General features: G+C 40.4%; 1 long non-coding RNA gene across 1 annotated transcript; it reads right to left on the bottom strand.

Moving 5' to 3' along the window:
• Positions 1-200: 200 nt before the first annotated feature.
• LOC138745309 (uncharacterized) lies at positions 201-16,742 on the bottom strand. Its single transcript, XR_011346157.1, has 3 exons — positions 16,620-16,742; positions 8,527-8,722; positions 201-479 (listed from the first exon to the last, which is right to left on the bottom strand). It is a non-coding gene; the product is annotated as an uncharacterized lncRNA (long non-coding RNA).
• Positions 16,743-19,664: the final 2,922 nt, after the last annotated feature.

Here is a 19,664-nt window from a genome sequence, read left to right as displayed (position 1 = left end):
AACGTTTAACAGTGATGTACGGTAAATTGAGATGGATACCGTGACACAGGGTGCACAGTGGGGAAGAGGTTTATCAGTGATGTACGATAGATTGAGATCAATACTGTGACACCAAGTTCACAGTAGTGAGAAGGTTTAACGGTGATGTACGGTAGACTGAGGCAGATACTGTGACACCAGGCTCATTGTATTGTTCATTTATCTTAATTACAAACATTAACTTCCAAACATTCCATAAACTTCAATTCTAATCAGATTTTGTTAATTTAAATAGGTCACCACTAAAAGACCAAATCATTTGGTCTCTTAAGTACGCTGCACAAAATTACATTCTTTACCTGGGTTTGGTTCAACAGCATTTCAGTCTGCTTCATTATTTTTTCAGTCCCTCGTTTTGTGCTTTCTGCTTGGCCCAGCCGATTCGCCAAATGGGCATCCAACTCTGTCTTCTCAGCTTGACCCAATGTATCCTCTGTAAACTTAAGCAAACCAAGGAGACCAAAGTTAAAATTTTCACGTTGGCACTTTCAAACACAAAAATGACGCTGTGAGTTGCAATTTCACATCAAAATCCCACTTGCTAAACTTGCAAGCAACTGAATCGCATCCAACAGTTGAAAAATTGCAAGAGAACTGCTTGGTTAAAGCAAAAATTCCACCCAGTCACCCCATGAAAGGCCTCAAAGTTAACAACAGATAGCAACGTGAAAGTTAAATACAAAGATCTGTATCAGGAATATTAACGGGCTTTTAAAAAAAAATAATTTCCACTATTGAAAGAAAACTCCTCAGGGAACACCAGGCTCTTGTTGAACAATTCCTATTGTATTCCACAAAATGGTTTGAATCTTGATTTCAAGCAGAGTCATTTGGTGAGATTGTTGGTCCAGAACAAACCCTGCCCACACACTCACTTAAATACCTGCAAAGTCGTGGCTCAACTCTGCTCCATGCTGAAGCTATCAAGCTTTTCTGAAGAGAAAACGGATTTCAGATGCTGGTACGTTGAGTCACAGAAACACTAATGCTTCCATGAACAACACACCTCTGTCTGAAAACCAAAAAGAACCTTCCCGAGTGGTAAATATCAACAAGACATAATATCATGTAACCATACATGACTGTACTAGTTGGAGTACAGAAGGATAAGGGGGACCTCAGAGGCATTTCAAATGCTGGAAGGCTTGGACAGAGTACATATGGCAAAGATGTTTCCCATGGTAGGGGATTCGAGGACAGGAGAGCATAATTTCGGGATAAAAGAGTGTCAATTTAAAACAAATGTGGAAAAATTGATTTTGTCAGTGGGTCGTGAAACCCACGTGAGGTCATTGGGTGTATTTAAGGCAGAGATTAACAGGTATTTGATACGTTAAGGAATTAAGGGTAATGGGGAGAAAGCTGGGCAGTGTGGCTGAGTGGAAGAATGGTGGAACAGACTCGACGGGCCTACTTCTGCTCCTATATCTTGTGATCGATATCCTGCTGGAGACCTCGTCAACCCTCCTCTTGTATTCCATTCTTAGAAAACATTCTGCATCGTGGTTTTATGTCACATGAACCCATTTCTGATTGAATCCCATGTTACAAATAACCCAATGCAAATTCTGCATTGAGAGGACTGCAGCTTCCTCATTTTAAAAATTGTTATGAAGCAGCTCAAATGAGATTTCTTGCTTCTTTATTTGAAAGGGTTAAAGTAGAATCAAATAAAATAAGAGAGGGAAAAGCAGAAGAATTTATGTACAAGTGGGAATCAAAATTAATGGTTGGTGATAAAGATACACAATTGTTGAAACATTTGATTAATATATGGGATAAAATAAATGATGTAATTGTTGTAAGTGGATGTACATCACCCAGAATGGCTTTGATTCAAAATCCTCGTATCTTTTTCAAAGGATCATCAATTTCTGGATAGCGGGTTTCGTAAGGGGATTATAAATGTTGAAGATTGTCATGAAAGGGGTCAATTAATGTCATTTGAGCAACTGAGAAATAAATATCGTATAACTCATCGCAATCTTTTTTGCTATTTCCAACTAAGAGCATTTTTGAAGGATAAGTTAGGACCAACCATGTTGTACTGAAATAGAACTCCTTATAAGAGGAATTGTTAAAAAAATTATTTGATGATGTCCTCTTTATTACAAGTAGGAACTTTTAAATGAGGAGTTCATAAGTTGAGACAAAGGTGGGAAATGGATCTGAATAATTTAATTGATTGGCAAATATGGGGATATCCATATAAGGATCTCAATGAAAGACATAAATTAGTTCAGTATAATTGTTTTTACATCAGTCATGTCGCAGATGTCAGCAAGGATTTTATTTGAAAACTGCACCTGGAGTCAGGTGACTCAGGCTATTGGATTTGGAAACCTCCTCAGGAAGCTGATTTGGCAATGGAAACATAGAAGATAGGAGCAGGAGTAGGTAATTCGACACTTCGAGCCTGCTCCGCCATTCAATGAGATCATGGCTGATCTTAAAATTCAGAACCCCGACCCCGCCTTCTCTCCGTAACCTTTAATACCCTTATATTAAGAAATATATCTAATTCCCTCTTAAATATATTGAATGTACCTGCCTCTACTGCCCTCTGTGGCAATGAATTCCACAGATTCACCACCCTCTGGGTAAAGAAATTCCTCCTCATCTCAGTCCTAAATGGTTTGCCTATTATCCTCAAATCATGGCCCCAGGTTCTGGATTTTCGCATCCTTGGAAACATCCCATCTGCATCCATTCTGTCCAGTCCTGCCAGAATTTTATATGTCTCTATGAGATCCCCTCTCAATCTTCCAAACTCCAGCGAGTACAATCCCAATTTGCGCAATCTTTCCTCATAAGTCATTCCTGCCATTCCAGGTATCAGCCTGGTGAATCGCCTCTGCACTCCCTCCATTGAAAGAACATCCTTCCTTAGATAAGGTGACCAAAACTGCACACAATACTCCAGGTCTGGTCTCAACAAGGCCCTGTACAGCTGCAGTAAGGTATCCTTGTTCCTGTACTCAAACCCTCTTTATATGAAGGCCACATACCATTTGCCTTTTAAACCGCCTGCTGTACCTTCATGCTCGCCTTCAGAGACTGGTGTACAAGTACCCCTAGGTCTCTCTGCACTTCCCCATCTCTAAATCTATTGCCATTCAAATAGTAATCTGTCCTCCGGTTTGTATTACCAAAGTGGATAACCTCACATTTATCCACATTGTAGTGCATTTGCCATGTATCTGCCCAGTCCCTCAATTTATCCAAATCACACTGGAGCTTCCTGACCCCCTCTTCCGTGCACAAAACCCCTCCTAGCTTAGTGTCATCTGCAAATTTGGAGATATTACATCCAATCCCCTCATCCAGATCATTAATGTAAATTGTGAACAGCTGGGGTCCCAGTTCAGATCCCTGTGGCACCCCACTGGTCACCGCCTGCCACTCAGAAAACGAGCCATTTATCCCAACTCTCTGTCTTCTACCTGCCAGCCAGTTCTCAATCCACATCAATACTTTGCCCCCAATCCCATGAGCCTTGATTTTGGAAGACAGTCGTTTATGCGGGACCTTATCGAAGGCCTTTTGGAAGTCCAGGTACACCACATCCACTGGCTCTCTCCCATCTATTTTATCTGTCACCATCTCAAAGAATTCCAATAGATTGGTCAAACACGATATACCTTTTGTAAATCCATGTTGACTCCGTCCGATCCCTTTTCTGCTAGTCATATGCTCCGCTATTACATCCTTAATAATGGATTCCATCATTTTGCTCACTACTGATGTAAGGCTCACCGGCCTAAAATTCCCTGCTTTTTCTCTACCCCCCTTTTTAAATACTGGGGTAACATTAGCTACCCTCCAATCCATGGGTACTGATCCTGAGTCTATTGAGTTCTGGAAAATAATTCTTAAAGTATCTGCTATCTGAATGGCCACTTCCTTAAGTACCCTAGGATGTAGATTTTCAGGCCCTTGGGATTTATCTGCCTTCAATCCCTTCAATTTCTCCAAGACTATGTCCTTAGAGATACTGATTTTTTTCACCTCCTCCCTTACATTAGTCTCTATGTTTCCCAACATCCTTGGGAGGTTATTTGTATCCTCTCTTGTAAAAACAGAACGAAAGTAAGAATTTAATTGGTCTGCCATTTCCTTATACCCCATTATCCAGCTCCCCACCATGACTACCAGCCCCCCCCACATCTCCATCGGTCACACAAAACTCAAAACGGTCAACCAGTTTACCTATCTCGGCTGCACCATTTCATCGGATGCAAGGATCGACAACAAGATAGACAACAGACTCGCCAAGGCAAATAGCACCTTTGGAAGACTACACAAAAGTGTCTGGAAAAACAACCAACTGAAAAACCTCACAAAGATAAGCGTATACAGAGCCGTTGTCATACCCACACTCCTGTTCGGCTCCGAATCATGGGTCCTCTACCGGCATCACCAACGGCTCCTAGAACGCTTCCACCAGCATTGTCTCCGCTCCATCCTCAACATTCATTGGAGTGCCTTCATCCCTAACATCGAAGTACTCGAGATGGCTGAGGCCGACAGCATCGAGTCCACGCTGCTGAAGATGCAGCTGCGCTGGGTCGGTCATGTCTCCAGAATGGAGGACCATCGCCTTCCCAAGATCGTGTTATATGGTGAGCTCTCCACTGACCACCGTGACAGAGGTGCACCAAAGAAGAGGTACAAGGACTGCCTAAAGAAATCTCTTGGTGCCTGCCACATTTACCACCGCCAGTGGGCTGATATCGCCTTAAACCGTACATCTTGGCGCCTCACAGTTCGGAGGGCAGCAACCTCCTTTGAGGAAGACCGCAGAGCCCACCTCACTGACAAAAGACAAAGGAGGAAAAACCCAACACCCAACCCCAACCAACCAATTTTCCCCTGCAATCACTGCAACCGTGTCTGCCTGTCCTGCATCGAACTTGTCAGCCACAAACAAGCCTGCCGCTGACGTGGACATTTACCCCCTCCATAAATCTTCGTCCGCGAAGCCAAGCCAAAGAAAGAAAGAAGATTATATATTCCCCTGATTCCGACTGCAAGGGACCTACTCTGGATTTCACCAATCTTTTCCTCTTGACATATTTATAAAAGCATTTGTAGTCGGTTTTTATATTTGCCGCAAGCTTACTTTTGTAATTTATTTTTGCTCTCTTGATCACATGATCCAGGGGAGTTGTATTAATTCACTTCAATGCAGAATTTTGGATCTATTGACCAGAGTTGCACACTGCAGCAGTGAGGAAGGAATTCACAACTAGTTTTTCTTCTACAGTTACTTCTTACACCAGTGAAATTGAATAGAATAAAATCAGAATTATCAGATCAATGTTTTAGGTGTGGTGAAGATGTTGCAACTTTCTTTCATTCAACTTATCTTTGTCCTAATGCAAGATCTTTTTGGGGAGAATTACAATATTTATGGAACAAGTTATAGGAGATGTTTTTCCACAGAATCTGACCTAATTTTTATTAAGAAATATTGAAGGAACAAGGCCCAAATTAAATCTATTAATATATCAATTGAAATTTGTTAAATTAATGTTAGCGGTGATGAGGACATGTATTGAACTTATTTGGAAATCACATATATTTTTAGGGATGCCAAGATGACATGCAAAAATTCAAAGTTGTATTCCTTTGGAAAAAATTACATTTCGCTTGAGAAATATATACTCTATGCTTTTGCAAATTTGGCACCTGAATATTCAAATATTATGCTTCAATTTGTAATAATGCCCTTTCCATCCCTCTAGACATGTAAGATTCTCCTCTTAGTTAAATTTTTTTTATTTAGATTTGTTAGATTTCCTCGCCACAGTGAGCTCTGGGGAAGCGGACGACTAGTGCAGGGCACAAGAAAACAGAAAGACCACACCCACCAACATCTCAGAAGCAGAGGATTCAATCCACGGGTCAGTGACCAAGGAAGCAGACCAGTGAGGGGTTCTGCAGCTGAAATACCCACATAGGTGGCAGGCTGTTGGTGACTTGAGGAGAGGAACCCATGCAGGCTTTGGGCTTCTGGACAAAGCAGTCAAGGAACTCACACCAGGCTGTGGATTGCTAGAGACTGGGTCAAAACAGGCTTAATGGGTGTCAGGTATCAGACCTGGGATACAAGTGAGTGCTAAATGGTTCCTAATTATGTCAGAGGTTCAAAACTGGAGCTCACATTGCCAATGACTTGGATTGGTCTGTGAGTATTAAAAGCGAATCCACAGACCCTCAGTGACTTGGCCCAGGGTTTGGGGTGGTGGGGGGCGGGAGAGAGCACTCAGTCTTTCTCTGACTGCAAGAGGCATTACAGGAAATTTCTGCCAGAGGTGAGTCTGTCTGTCTTACAGCAGGAAAAAAGCAATTTTGTCTGATATGATACTTTGTAATTACATGACAGTAAATTGTCTCCTGAAATAGAGAGAGGTTCAAGTTTTAAACTATTACAAACTCCACTCACCAGATTATATCTCTTCCCACTCTTTTTTTTTTGCAAGGACACCATTGATTTTATCACAACTCCTCTGCTGCATCTGTCCTGTGACAGATTATGTATTTTACATTGTATATAGAGATGTTTTTGAAAGAGATGGATTGGAGGAGTCGTTAAGGTCACAACAAACACATACACTTCACAAAACAGCTCTTATTTAAAAAGCAAGCGCTTTGCTGAGAGTGAGTCATTCAGGCGCCAAGAGCCTTTGCAAAGACAAAACAAGGAGACTGTTTTGCTAAAGAATTTCAAAAGCAGGTGTAAATGGATTATTGTTTTTAAAGCAACAGATGAATGGACTCAGAAGTTTGGGTCCAGTGCAGTCATCTGGCTGGTACCAGTTTGCTATTCTAAGAAGATCATGTGGTTTTGCAAGCAGAGAAGAGAGACCAAATAGGCTTTTTCGAACAAAGAGAGAGGGGGAGAGAGAGAGAGAGAGAGAGAGAGAGAGATGGCAAGCTGGCATCTTGTTTTGAAGACGGGTTTTGAGTTCTCCGTTCAGCCTGTTGAAAAACTTTGTTGTCCATACAAGAGGAAATGGCTGGCTAGAAATGGTGTTTCATCTGAAATAAGGGAAACAAAAGGAACTCCATGGTCACCTGCAGAAGAGATTATCATTTGCAAAACCCTGATGGGTCAAGTTTCTTTAGCAAGACAGAGGGAATCAGTTTATGTGTGTCCAATGAGCAGGAAATCCCTCTCTGAAACCAACAAGAGCTTTCCTGGAGGGTAAACATTTACTTTTAAGCACCAGAGCTTATCATTCATATTCAAATTCATAAATGTTGAATTCTATGCACAGTATAAGAATTGATAGACACCGGTGAACTTGGAGTTGTGTCAAAGAACTTTATGCACATTAAATACACCAGCACTTCAAATTAGAAGGGGGTAATGGAAGGCTGTTAATAGTGATAAGTTAAAGTTTGATCCTGTTTTTTTTAAAGAAAATTTAAAACAATGTTTGTTTAAGAATGAATGGTGTTATTGTTTAAAATCTGCCTGTGATGGAAAGTATTCTTGGACTGAATAGACATCTGGGCCAAATGGCTATTTAAGGGGAATATGTACATGATTGTACATCCTAAAGTACAATGACTACTTCTATCCACTTAAGATTGTTAAAGAGCAAGAATAGACAATACAATCACGTAAAATTCCCATCCATACAGCTCACGTATTAATACAAAAAACAATCACACCTCCTTATCAGTCAGGAAGGGCCTACACATCCCAAGGAGGCTGAGGAGGTCAAGGCCAACGGCTCTCATCCTGAGATTTTACAGGAGCGCAGTTGAATCTCGACCTTTGGATGGACTAGTTGCTGTAGAGCATCAGACAGGAATGATGCAGAGTACTGAGGATCACTGGGGTCTCCCTTTTTCTGTAGATGACATTTACTGGGAGTGTTGTTCAAATCGGGCTCAAGGAATAGTACAAAGACCATTTTGATCTAGTGAACAGCATCTTTAACCACGTCCATCATCAAAATCAGGACTTACAGGCTGGGGAATAGCATCTTCCCACAGGCTGTGAGATGGATGAAAAGTATCCTGTAAGTGTGATCATCCTCCCAAATATTTATATATGTAGCGTCTACTTCGATAGAGCTACTAAAGCAACACACACACATACCAGGTTAGTCAATACAAAACTGCTTTATTCAGTCTTTACAGGCTTCTTCTATTTACAGCGTGTCCCGGGCTCCATGGGTCAAGGCGGGACATCATTTATGAGTTTGCTGCAGATCCACGGGACCACAGGTTTAAATTAAGCCCTGTGAGTGTCCTGTACCTTCCGGCAGGGGAAATCACAGATCAACGTGCCATTCCTTGGCACACAGGACCACGTGCATGCGGTCAATTAAATGGATATGTTCCCAGCTATCTGCCTTATGATTTCATGTGCCCGCTAAAGAACCTTGCCGTCTCGGCCCGCGACACAGCTGATACACCCCCACCCCCCCCAGAACCGTCGCCAGAAAGTAAAACACCAGTTGCATGCACCTTAGGTGGACACCCTCATCGTCTGGGCTGGGGGCACTGAATGGGTGAAGCGGGATCCACATGGGCAAGCTTTTGTCTGTCCCAACGAAACAGCTGCGAATGTCCCCCAATGTCCAAAGTATACTCAAACCCATCCTTCTTCACCACACGGAAAACGCCCTCATACGGTCGTTGTAACAGCACTCCTGGATCCTGTCTGTGCACAAAAACAAAATCAGTGTCCAGGAGTGGTGGGGTACATTCTGTTAGGGGGATCCAAGCCAGTGGGTTGGAAAAGCTTTGCTGATCGTGATACCATGTCGAAGCTGTGGAAGGAAGTTCAGATCAGAGTTGGTTGTGAAATGTATGTCCCATGAAACTGTAAGGACCGTACCATAAACCATCTCTCCGGACAATGCAGACATATCTTACTTTGGAGCTGTGTGCACTCCCAAAAGAACGAATGGCAACTCATCAATCTAATTGGGACCAGTGAGTCGGGTCTTAAAAGTAGACTTCAGTTGCCGGTGGGAACGTGGGTGAATTGTGTTCCGCGGACTGAATTAATGTGGGAAAACCAAATCTGGCCATCCAGTTGACGATGAATGCTTTGGCCCTTTTGTCAGTTTCACTGGATGGCAACGGGATGGCCTCTGGCCAGCGCGTGAAATGTTCTATAACTGTTGGAATGTATCTCATGTTGTGAGATTCTGGCAATGATCCAAGCAGGTGCACATGCACATGTTCCAACTGCCTTCATACTGTCAGTAAATGTAGAAGAGGTGCCTTAGTGTGGCACTGAATTTTGGCAGTCTGGCAGGAGGTACATGTGCAAACACATTGCACGACGCCTTTTCTCAGTCCATGCTATACATATTTATTTGACATGAGCTTGACAGATGTTTTGATGGACGGATGAGATAAGCTGTGTATCTGGTCAATAAGGTGTTTCCTCCAAGATGCAGGAAACATTGGTCTAATGTAGCCCAAAGACATGTCACAAAGTAAGGTTGGCCACCCAGTTGTGCTGCCCTCTGCTGTATGTACAGGTTATTAATGGCCGTACTGTATGCCTGAACATCTGGGTCCATTGCCTGGACACTGGCTAATTCAGGAATAGCAACGTCACACTGAATATGATATTCAATCGGTCTGGACAGAATATTCGTGACGAGATTGTTTTTACCAGATGTTATCCAAGTAGATCTAAGGGAACTCTAAATCTCTGTCCAAAGTGTCTATAACCCGCTGGCAGGTTTGAACACCATTCTTCAACTCAAGAGGCATCCTAAGACATTCCAAAAGCCCAGAAGGGGTAATAATCACCATTTTAGGCAAGTCTTCCTTATGGATGGGATCTGATGGTATCTCATGACAAGCTCAACCATGGAGAAAGCACAGAAATTGTGCAGATAGGAGGCAAAATCTTCCATATGAGGGACGTTAAGACAGTGGGTCTTATCATGAGATATGGTCTGCTGGGCTTCATAAATCATAGCATAGACGAGAGTATAGTTGGAAAGTGATGCTGCAACTGTTTAAGGCATTGGTGAGGCCAGGTTTGGAGAATTGTTTTCAGTTCTGGTCTCCAAATATAGGAAGGAAATAGATAAGGTGGAGAGGGTGCAGAAAAGATTTACAAAAATGATACGTGGCTTACAACATCTAGAGGACAGAGAAAGATTAAGGAGACAGCGACTTTATTCATTGGAACGTAGATGGATGAAGGGGGTTATGATAGAGGTATTCAAAATTATGAAAGGAAGAGATAGACTAGACGTGAGTGGACTCTTTCCCCTGAGGGCAGGGGAGGTTGGAACAAGAGGGCATGAGTTCAAGGTAAGGGTGCAAAATTTAGGAGGAATGTTAGAGGATGTTTCTTCACTCAGAGAGTGGTGGCAGAATGGAATGATCTTCCAGAAGAGATAATTGCGGCAGGGTCGTTTCGGTCATTTAAGAGAAGGTTGGATGTGTACATGGATATGAGGGGGTTGGAGGGATATGGCCAGAGTGTTGGAGGGGAAAACTAGTGGAGTTGTTCATGTGAACTGGCATAGACTAGAAGGGCTAATATGACCTGTTTTCGTGCTGTAAACGGTCATATGGTTATATGTGCTGGGCTCCACAGGACAAGGTGGGACCTCATTAAGAGTTTGCTGCCGGCAGGTTTGAATTAAGCCCCGCGATTATCCCACGCTTTCCGGCAGGAGACTCCAAAATTTGAAAAGATGAATTAACTATTTCCATGAACCCTCCACTTTTACGTCTTTACTTAACCCAACCCACATTTCTTCTCCCATTCAAAGCACTCAGTAATACACCAAGGCAGTAAAATAAAAACTCAATGCTAGAAATACTCAGCGGGTCATCTACTGGAAAAATAATTGGAGTTGAAACTTTCAGGTCCATAACCTTTCACTGGGATTCAGAAAGATGATCAAATAAACCTGATTCTCTTTGCTGAGAAAAAGAAGAGGGGAAATAACAAATTGAATATGTGGGATGAAATGCCCGAGCAGCAGAAATGGCAGTGGTGCTGGATGAGTGGAATCGACTCGTTGATCAGCACATCTGTCTGGATGCAGGGGCAAAAGATAAACAAGACAAACATGATGCCGTCACTGTGAGGTACAATACCACAGCTGCAGAGAATCTGAAATGAAGAAATGGTGAAAATACTTGTTTTTGGATCAATGTGACAAAATTTGACCTGACAAAAGAAAAAAATTGTTTTGCTCTGCCAGAACGCTCTAGATCAAGAGCACAATAAAATAGTCCAGAAGCCAACATTATGAAATTGAACAGAGAAGTTATACAAATCGGCAGCAAGAGATAAAACACAGTTACATAATTCCATGAAAGTGGTGTCACAGGACGACAGGGTTCTAAAGACAGCTTTTGTCATCTTGGCATTCATTAGTTAACATATTGAAATTAGGAGTTTGGAAGTTATGGTGAGGTTGTAAAAGATGTTGGTGAGGGAAAAATTAGAGTATTGCGTGCAGTTCTTGTCACCTAGCTACAGGAAGGGTATTAGTAAGATTGAAAGAGTGCAGAGAAGATTTACTAGGAAGCTGCCAGATCTTCAGGAGTTGAGCTACAGGGAAAGCTTGAACAGGTTGGGACTTTATTTCTTGGAATGTCGAAAAATGCGTAAGAGATTGCTTAAAGTGGCATATGAATGGGTAAAAAGGCTGAGAATGACTGCAGTGGACCCAATTGTGAAGGAAAAATTTTGCTTGAGAAAAATTGTCATTGGTCCATTCCCTCTAGAGTTATAAAACCACACACAGAATAAGTCAATGACGTACAATTAAAACAGTGGTTTTCAAACTTTTTCTTTCCAATCACATTCCACCTTAAGTAATTCCTTACTAACAGAGCTCTTCTGGCACAAGGATTCAGTGGAATATGATCCAGGGGGTGGGGGTGTGAAGGAGGAGTTTGAAAATCACTGCTCGAGATGAAAATGATTCTCCATCTCCATTTTAAGCAGACATCCTTTTATACTGAGGTTGTGCCCATTGGTCCTTCACTCTCCCAGTACTGGCAAAATTCTCTCTATCCAGCCCTTTCACTATTCATCAGATTTCAATGAGGTCCTGCCTCATCCTTCTAAACTCGGGCGAGTACAGGCCCAGAACCATCAAATTATTCCTCTCATCCCCAGGGTCATTCTTGTAAACCACCTCTGGACCATCACATCCTCTCTTAGAAATGGGGCCTAAAATTGCTCACAACACTTACGAGATCAGGACAACCAAAAGGTGGTCACGTGAGGGAAGACAGGTGCAGGGCTGCCTAGAGTTCATGGATTGGATGGTGTTCAAGGAGTCAGCTGAGGGGAGGTTGGGGAGGGGGGGGTTGTGGAAAGATGGCATCAGAAAATGACCTGAGAAGACACCTCTCCCTGACTGAACTATTCAATACTCGAACTGTAGTGAATTTTTTGACTTTATCAATGTTTTGAACATTAATTTACTACTGTAGGATTCTGGAAATGAAGAAAGGAAAACAGCAGTGTTGGGCACTGACAGTTGCCCTAATAATCAAAAAGACAAAGACTAAGGGGAGCGATAGGCTTTATTACACACAAGACTGCAGGCCCGCGTGCAAGCTAGGTAAGTGAAGGGATGGAAGAGGTGGCTCGACCTTTATGGCCTGGGTCACAGGGGAGGAGTCCAGGGAGGAGTCTCGGAGAGGATGTCATCAGGAGGGTGGGCCAGCCCATGCCTATACTGGTCAGTTCATACAATACCATTTCATTACCAGCAACTTAGAAAAAAACCTAGGTTTTCAACCTGTGAAAAGTGCAGAAGAAGCAAGGCCGACCTTCCAGAAGGAACCTCAGGAGCAGTTAGAGATAGATCCAAATCCTCAATGTGAAACCCAAGAGAAGCTGGAAGAAACGTGTGCATCCTCTGCGCCTCCAGAGACGCAAGATATCGCCAAGATCTTTGGCCTGGGGGTGGGCCAGGAGAGTGAGCGTGGAATCCGACCCAAGCCTGGCTTGACTAAGGAGAGCAGGGGGGTGGGTGCCCAAATGTGAGCGCGAGTTCGCGGGAAGGCGACTGACTGTATGCAGCGGCCCATCTGTAGATGCTCCTCTGGTGCTACTGAGCTTCTCAGCATGGATGGATGTTCTCACATGCAAGAAATCCACAGTAGGGCAGCCAGGTATGAGGTGGAGGAGGACAACTCAGAAATTCGAGAAGAAGAGCAAGAATGACTATTTGCTGCAGTTGGACTTACTGAAGGAAGGCCTTAGGCTTTAAGAACATCTCCTTCTCCAATGAAAGCTGTTGCTTAACCACAGACACCTTCCCCAGTCTTTAAGGCCCATGCAACAGGGATGGAAGTCAACTTCATGTCTACAGAACTGATCCAACCAAATGAAAAGATGATGTCTTCTATGACCTAATATTTTGAAACTTTAAATGATCAATTTGCTGGTATAAAGGAAATAATGGCTGGTATGTGTGAATAAATTACATTTATTCTAGTTGATATTAATAAGAGTTTAACAGCAGTGGATACTGGACAAGATCAATTTAAGAAGATCGAAGACATTTTTATTGACTGTAAGGACTGTGGGGACCATTATGTGGAGAGAATGGATCATATTGAGGAGTTGTTCACAGGCTAGGATGTCCAGAAGAGAGATTTGTTAAAAAAACATTGATTCGTTAGAAAATCAAAGTTGTCGAATTAATATTAAGATAGTTGGTCTGCCGGAAGATATTGATGGTTCAGATCCTGTAAAATTATTTCTGGAAATGGATTCCAGAGATGTTGGGAGTCGAGACTTTTTCGATAGGGCTCATAGGGTGTGAAGGAGAAAACCTTTTCTGGGTCAAATGTCAAGAGCAGTTCTTTTAAGATGTTTGTGATATCAGGATTGAGAAATTATATTGCGGCTTGCAGTTCAGAAAGCTTGCCTTGATCAAAGCCCAATGATGGTTTAAGGCAATAGGGTTTTATTTTATCCTGATTTAAGTCAGGAGATTATTAAGTGATGGAAAGAGTTTAATCTGGTCAAAGCAGTGCTGTGGAAGAAAGGGTATAAGTTTACTTTTCTGTATCCGATGATATTTAAGGTGAATTATGGGCCAGATCAGTCTCAATGTTTTGAGAGTCTTTATGCTGCATTATCTTTTGCAAATTCCTTCCCAGATTTGAAGGAATTGATGGGGAAAATGCCCGAGGTTAAAATTGGGAAGGGAACAGGGAAAAGAATTGGAATCAGAATTGGTGAGTGATGTTGAAGATGAAGCTCAAGCTCAATGTGGGTGTTACCATTGGGATGTTTTAATGTTCGGTTGGGGGGTGGTGATTGACTCTGCTACTTCTAAAGCCATCTGTCATTTGTGGTATTAACTGCAGCTGGTCCACAGAGGGGGGTCCGACTTTTGTACTTGTAGATTTTTACATTTTTTACAGGGGTTTCTTATTGTTTGAAAGGGGGGTTTGGGTTTTTTAAATATGTAATTGCTCTGTGAAGTGTTAATCTCAAGAGGAAATTAAGTTATGGCTCATTTAAATTTTGTGACCTTCAATGTTAAAGGACTTAATAATCCGATGAAAAGGAAGGGAATATTGGCATATATAAAGAAGTTGATGTGGCCTTTTTGCAAGAAACTCGTTTGTCTGAGAAAGAACATATGAAATTGAAAAGAGATTGGGTCGGACATGTTTTTGTATCTCCATTTAATTCGAAAGCTCGAGGTGAGTTGCTATTTTGGTTCATCAGAAGTTACCGTTTCAGTTGGAATCATTCTCTGCCACATTGGGTAGAGAGCTGTTGGTGAATTGTAAAATTTTTGCTGAAGCATGGACTTTGATGAATGTTTATCCACCCAATGAAAATAATGAAGATGTTATTTGTGAAATTTTTTGAATCTGGGTCAAGCTCATGAAAATATTTTGGTTGGTGGGGATTTTAATTGTGTGTTGGATAAATTTCCAAAAACTGTACAAAGAACCAAAATGGCTAAATGGATGTTAGACTCAATGAAAGATTTGAATTTGGTGGAAATGTGGAGTAAGTTAATTCTGACAGAAAAATACTTTTCTTTTTATTCACCCAGACATGATCCTTTTTTGAGAATCGACTTTTGCTTAACATCAGCACAATTACAGGGTAGATTTATACATGCAGAGTATATGAGTAGGATTTTATCAGATCATTCCTCATTGTTAAGTAGAAGTACACAATCCTTTTTCCAGACATCTAAAATCCGGAAAGCTCCAAACATCAGCAAATGGGAGAGAGAGATGGCAGCGCGAGTCAGGCAGGTGAGGAGTGGAGCAAAAATATCAGTGTGACTGGAAGGGAGTGGGGGTGGATACAGCAGCATAATTTGGGTGGGCTTAAATCTGGCTTTCCAAAATACAAAAAAATCTGAAATTCAGAACACAGTGACCCCCCCCCCCCAAAGGGATCTGGATAAAGGATTGTGCACCTGCACATGTTCTGGTTTGCATAATGTAGAGACCCCTTATCGGTGAAGGTTTAATGGGATGTTATTGAAGCAATCAAAGTTTCTAAGTTAAATCAAAGACCATATTCAATCTTATTTGCCAATTAATATATATTCAGTACAAAGTAAATTTGTTTTGTGGGATGCTTCAAAAGCTTATTTAAGAGGTCTGATAATCAATTATTCTGCAAGAATTAAGACACAGCATTTGGCAGAGAGGCAAAATTTGGAGAAGGAAATAACAATTTGAGAGAAGGAATTCCAACGAAATTCGACTGTGGATAAAAGACTTTTTTGATTCAGTTGAAACTGTTATAATATAATGCAAACATATAAATATGAAAAATTAATACAATGATCTAAATAGAATTACTATGAGTAAGGAGAAAGAGCGCATAAAGTTTTGCTTGGCAATTAAAGACTGAACAGGCATCAAGGACAATAAATGCGATAAGAAATAATATAAGAGTTACTTTTAAACCTCAGGAAATGAATGATGAATTTCACTCATTTTACCAGAATTTATATCCTTTTGATGTAAGTCAGGATGAGGAACGTGTTGAGTTTTTTTTAGGTAGTTTGGAGTTCTTGGTTTTGGACGATAAAGATAGGACAGAATTGGAAGTTCCTTTCAGTGATTTAGAAATTGAAGAAGCGATATTGAATATCACCTGGAGAAGATGGGTTTACAGGAGGGTTTTATAAAAAATTTTATGAAGTCTTGTCTCCTCTTTTGATGGATGTTCATAAACAAGCTACAGAAGAGCAAAAGCATTTCCAGAATCCTTTTCTAGAGCTAGACTTAGTTATTGCAAAAAAGGAAGAGCCCCATTGAAAGTTGCCTCATATCAAACAATATCGTTATTAAATGTAGTTTATAAGATAGTAGCTAAGGTATTGGCTAATAGACTTGTGAAGTATTTATCACGTTTAATACATGTTGATCAAGCAGGTTTTATTAAGAATAGATTTTCTTCTGAAAGAATTGTTAGACTGTTGACGTTGATTCATGTGTCAAGACATTGTTTGAATCAATCAATAATAGTGGCATTAGATGCAGAAAAAGCCTTTGATCGAGTTGAAAGGTACTTTTTATTTAAATACTTGAAAGATTTAAGTTTGGACCTTTTTTACCTGGTTGGGTTAAAGACTTGTATAAAAATCCCTTGGTGAGGATGGTGACGAATGGACAAATTTCAGATACGTTTAATTTAACACGCTCCACTTGGCAAGGTTGTCCTTTGTCACCATTGGTGATAGAACCGCTAGCCCAAGCTATAAGACAAAATGATAAAATTAGTGGGATTAAAATAAAGGAAGAGAATATAAGGTTCCTTTGTACCAATATATTTAACAAATCCTCAGTAATCGTTATGACATCTGCAAACCTGTTTGGTACAATATGGAGAAATGTCTGGTTATAAGGTTAATCGGGATAAGAGGAAGATATTACCAATTACAGAGGAAGATTATCCTGCTTGTAAACAGATTACACAGCTTAGATGAAAAATGAAAATTAAATATTTAGAGGTAATGGTTGATGTGGATTATCAACATTTGTGTAAGTTGAACTATGTTTCTCTATTGATAAAATTAAAGCTGATTTAATCAAATGGAAAAACCTTCCTTTGACATGAATGGCACATGTGAATTGTATTAAAAAGAATAATTTTCCTTATATTCAATATCTTTTTCAATCAATTCCATGTTCGCTTCCAAACATATTTTTTAAAGAGTTATGCAGCAATCAGAATATTTTTATAGAAAGGTACATTTGCTAGAGTATTATTGCTAAATTTAACATGGCTATATGCATTAGGGACGACAATGGCTTCATTTTCAGAATTATTCATTAAATTATTAGTTAATTATCAGTTAAAATTTATTAATAGGATGTTCAATGTTAATCAACCTCCACACTGTGCTAAAGTGTTATTAGCACAGATTTTTCATTCTATTATACATCAATGTATATTTAGATGGACTCCTCGTCTTTTGCATTATTATAATGTGCCAGTATTATGACATGTATGTGATACTTGGTATAAAAGAAATCTGTCAATAGGAACTGGAGAGAAGGTTTTATTACAAATTCCATTATATCAGGATAAATACATATCCTTCTCAATGAGTAATCTCAGTGTTTAAAGATTTGCCAGATGAAAGGTATTCAAGTGTTAGCAGATTGTTTTGAAGATGGGATTTTTTTTCTTATGTTAGGCTTCAGTAAAAAATTGAGGTACTGTTAAATTCTTTGCTTGCATATTTTCAAGTACATGCTCCAGTAGTGAAGAGTTTTGGGTGGGAATTGAACATGCCTAAGTTAACTAAATTAAAAAATTTAATTGTAAATGGGGCAGAAAGGGATTTATTTCAGAAATGTATTCTTTGTTGCAAGAAAAAATGGCTAAACTGGATTTAGATAAATCAAAGCCTAAATGGGAGAAAAATTTATCCTTAGAATTATCCCAAGAAGGATGGACTACTCTGTGTGAAGATAGTGTGACTAAATTTGGTGAACTATAATTTTCAACATCAGTTGTATTAAATGCCGGAAAAGTTAAAAAGATATGGATTTAGTCATTCGGATTTATGTTTTAATTGTGGGACTCAAAATGGTACTTTTTTTTTCAATTCTGTCTGGTTGTGTGATAAAGTAAGTCTTTTAGGATAAAAATTAAAGAGTTTAAGGCGGAATTATTGGACACTACTTTAATGTTAGATCCACTGCTTTTTTTAAATGGGGTATATTACAACTTTAACAATGGGTTTAAGAATGGATAAATCTCAAATTGAGTTTATTCAGTTAGCATGAGCAGTGGCGAGGAAATGTATTGGGATTACTTGGAAAAATTATGTGGATTTAAATATGAATCGTTGGCAAAATGAAAGCTTGTATTTGTTTGGAAAAGATAACAAATTACGTGATTTTTTAAATGTGAAGATTGGTCTAAAATTTACAGTCTTTTGCCTCTCTTCCTTCTTAAAGGGTGGAATTACATTTACAATTTTCCAGTCCAGACTGGGCAGACAAGGATAGATGGACCTTAAACATGAACATGGTAAGTAATTAGTGAAGCTATTCATTCAGATATGCTCCTCACAACGAGGTAATTCCAAAACACCCAAGTTATAGGATTCCACATGAGAGACGAGGCCAATAGCCGCAGTCATTAAGACAAAGCTGAATCATACACACCATTACTACCAAGATTTACATTAGTGACATATCAGAGTCAATGCGATACTTTAAGATTCGTTACAGCACAGTAACAGACCCTTTAGGCCCAGAAACCTGTGCCTCCCAATTCACCTTCAACACGCTCATACTTTTTGAACAGTGGGAAAAATCTGGACCCCCCTCCCCCACCCCAGGGAAAACCTACAAACACACATGGAGAACATAAAAACTCCTCACAGAGAGAGTAGGATTTGAACCCCATCCCTATCACTGGCAGCGCAACAGAGTTGCGATTCTGCCATCCACTGTTGAACCATGTTGGACAGGAAGAAACTCAAATCAAGGAAGTCAATAAATGGAGAGCATCAATATTTCATGAGTTGGTACGGATTAGTCCAGATTTTGAGAAAAGATGGATGGACAGTACTTTGCAACAACATAATAACAGTCAGTAGAAAAGAAGCCACAGCGAGCTTGCATGGGAGCCAGGAAGGGAAAGTAGCCACTTCATTGAAATGGAAGCAAGAGAATGGGCTCAGGAGCCAGAACCCAAGTGAGAGAAATTCTGGTTCATGAGCAAGTCACGAAAACCCAATGATGCCTTCCAAAGTTCATTCCAAAGGCATTCATCTCAATTTATTTCTCCAGTTTGGGTATTTTAGATCATTACCATTCCACAGTATTCTTCAACATGTGTTGTTAAGAGGTGTAACAATGCAGCTCGCAGTATTTGACCAGCAGATATAATAAGGGATCCACCCTTCCCCCTCTCCTTCATAGTGTCTATTTAAGACAAACATTTTTCTCTCAATTTGCCCATAATCTGCAAAGAAATGATGATGAGATCACGAGATGTAGCAGTAGAACTCCATTCATCTTTTGATTTGATTGTCTAAACAAGTTTTTTTTTAAAAATACAGACCTGTGAGGATCTCGGATGCATTGCTCGGGTGGAGGTGGGGGCTGGTACAATGAGGACATTCAAAAGACTAAGATAC

This window comes from Narcine bancroftii, chromosome 11 (assembly GCF_036971445.1).
Source record: "Narcine bancroftii isolate sNarBan1 chromosome 11, sNarBan1.hap1, whole genome shotgun sequence".
NCBI lineage: Eukaryota > Metazoa > Chordata > Chondrichthyes > Torpediniformes > Narcinidae > Narcine > Narcine bancroftii.
This window is presented reverse-complemented; position numbering and strand designations above follow the sequence as displayed.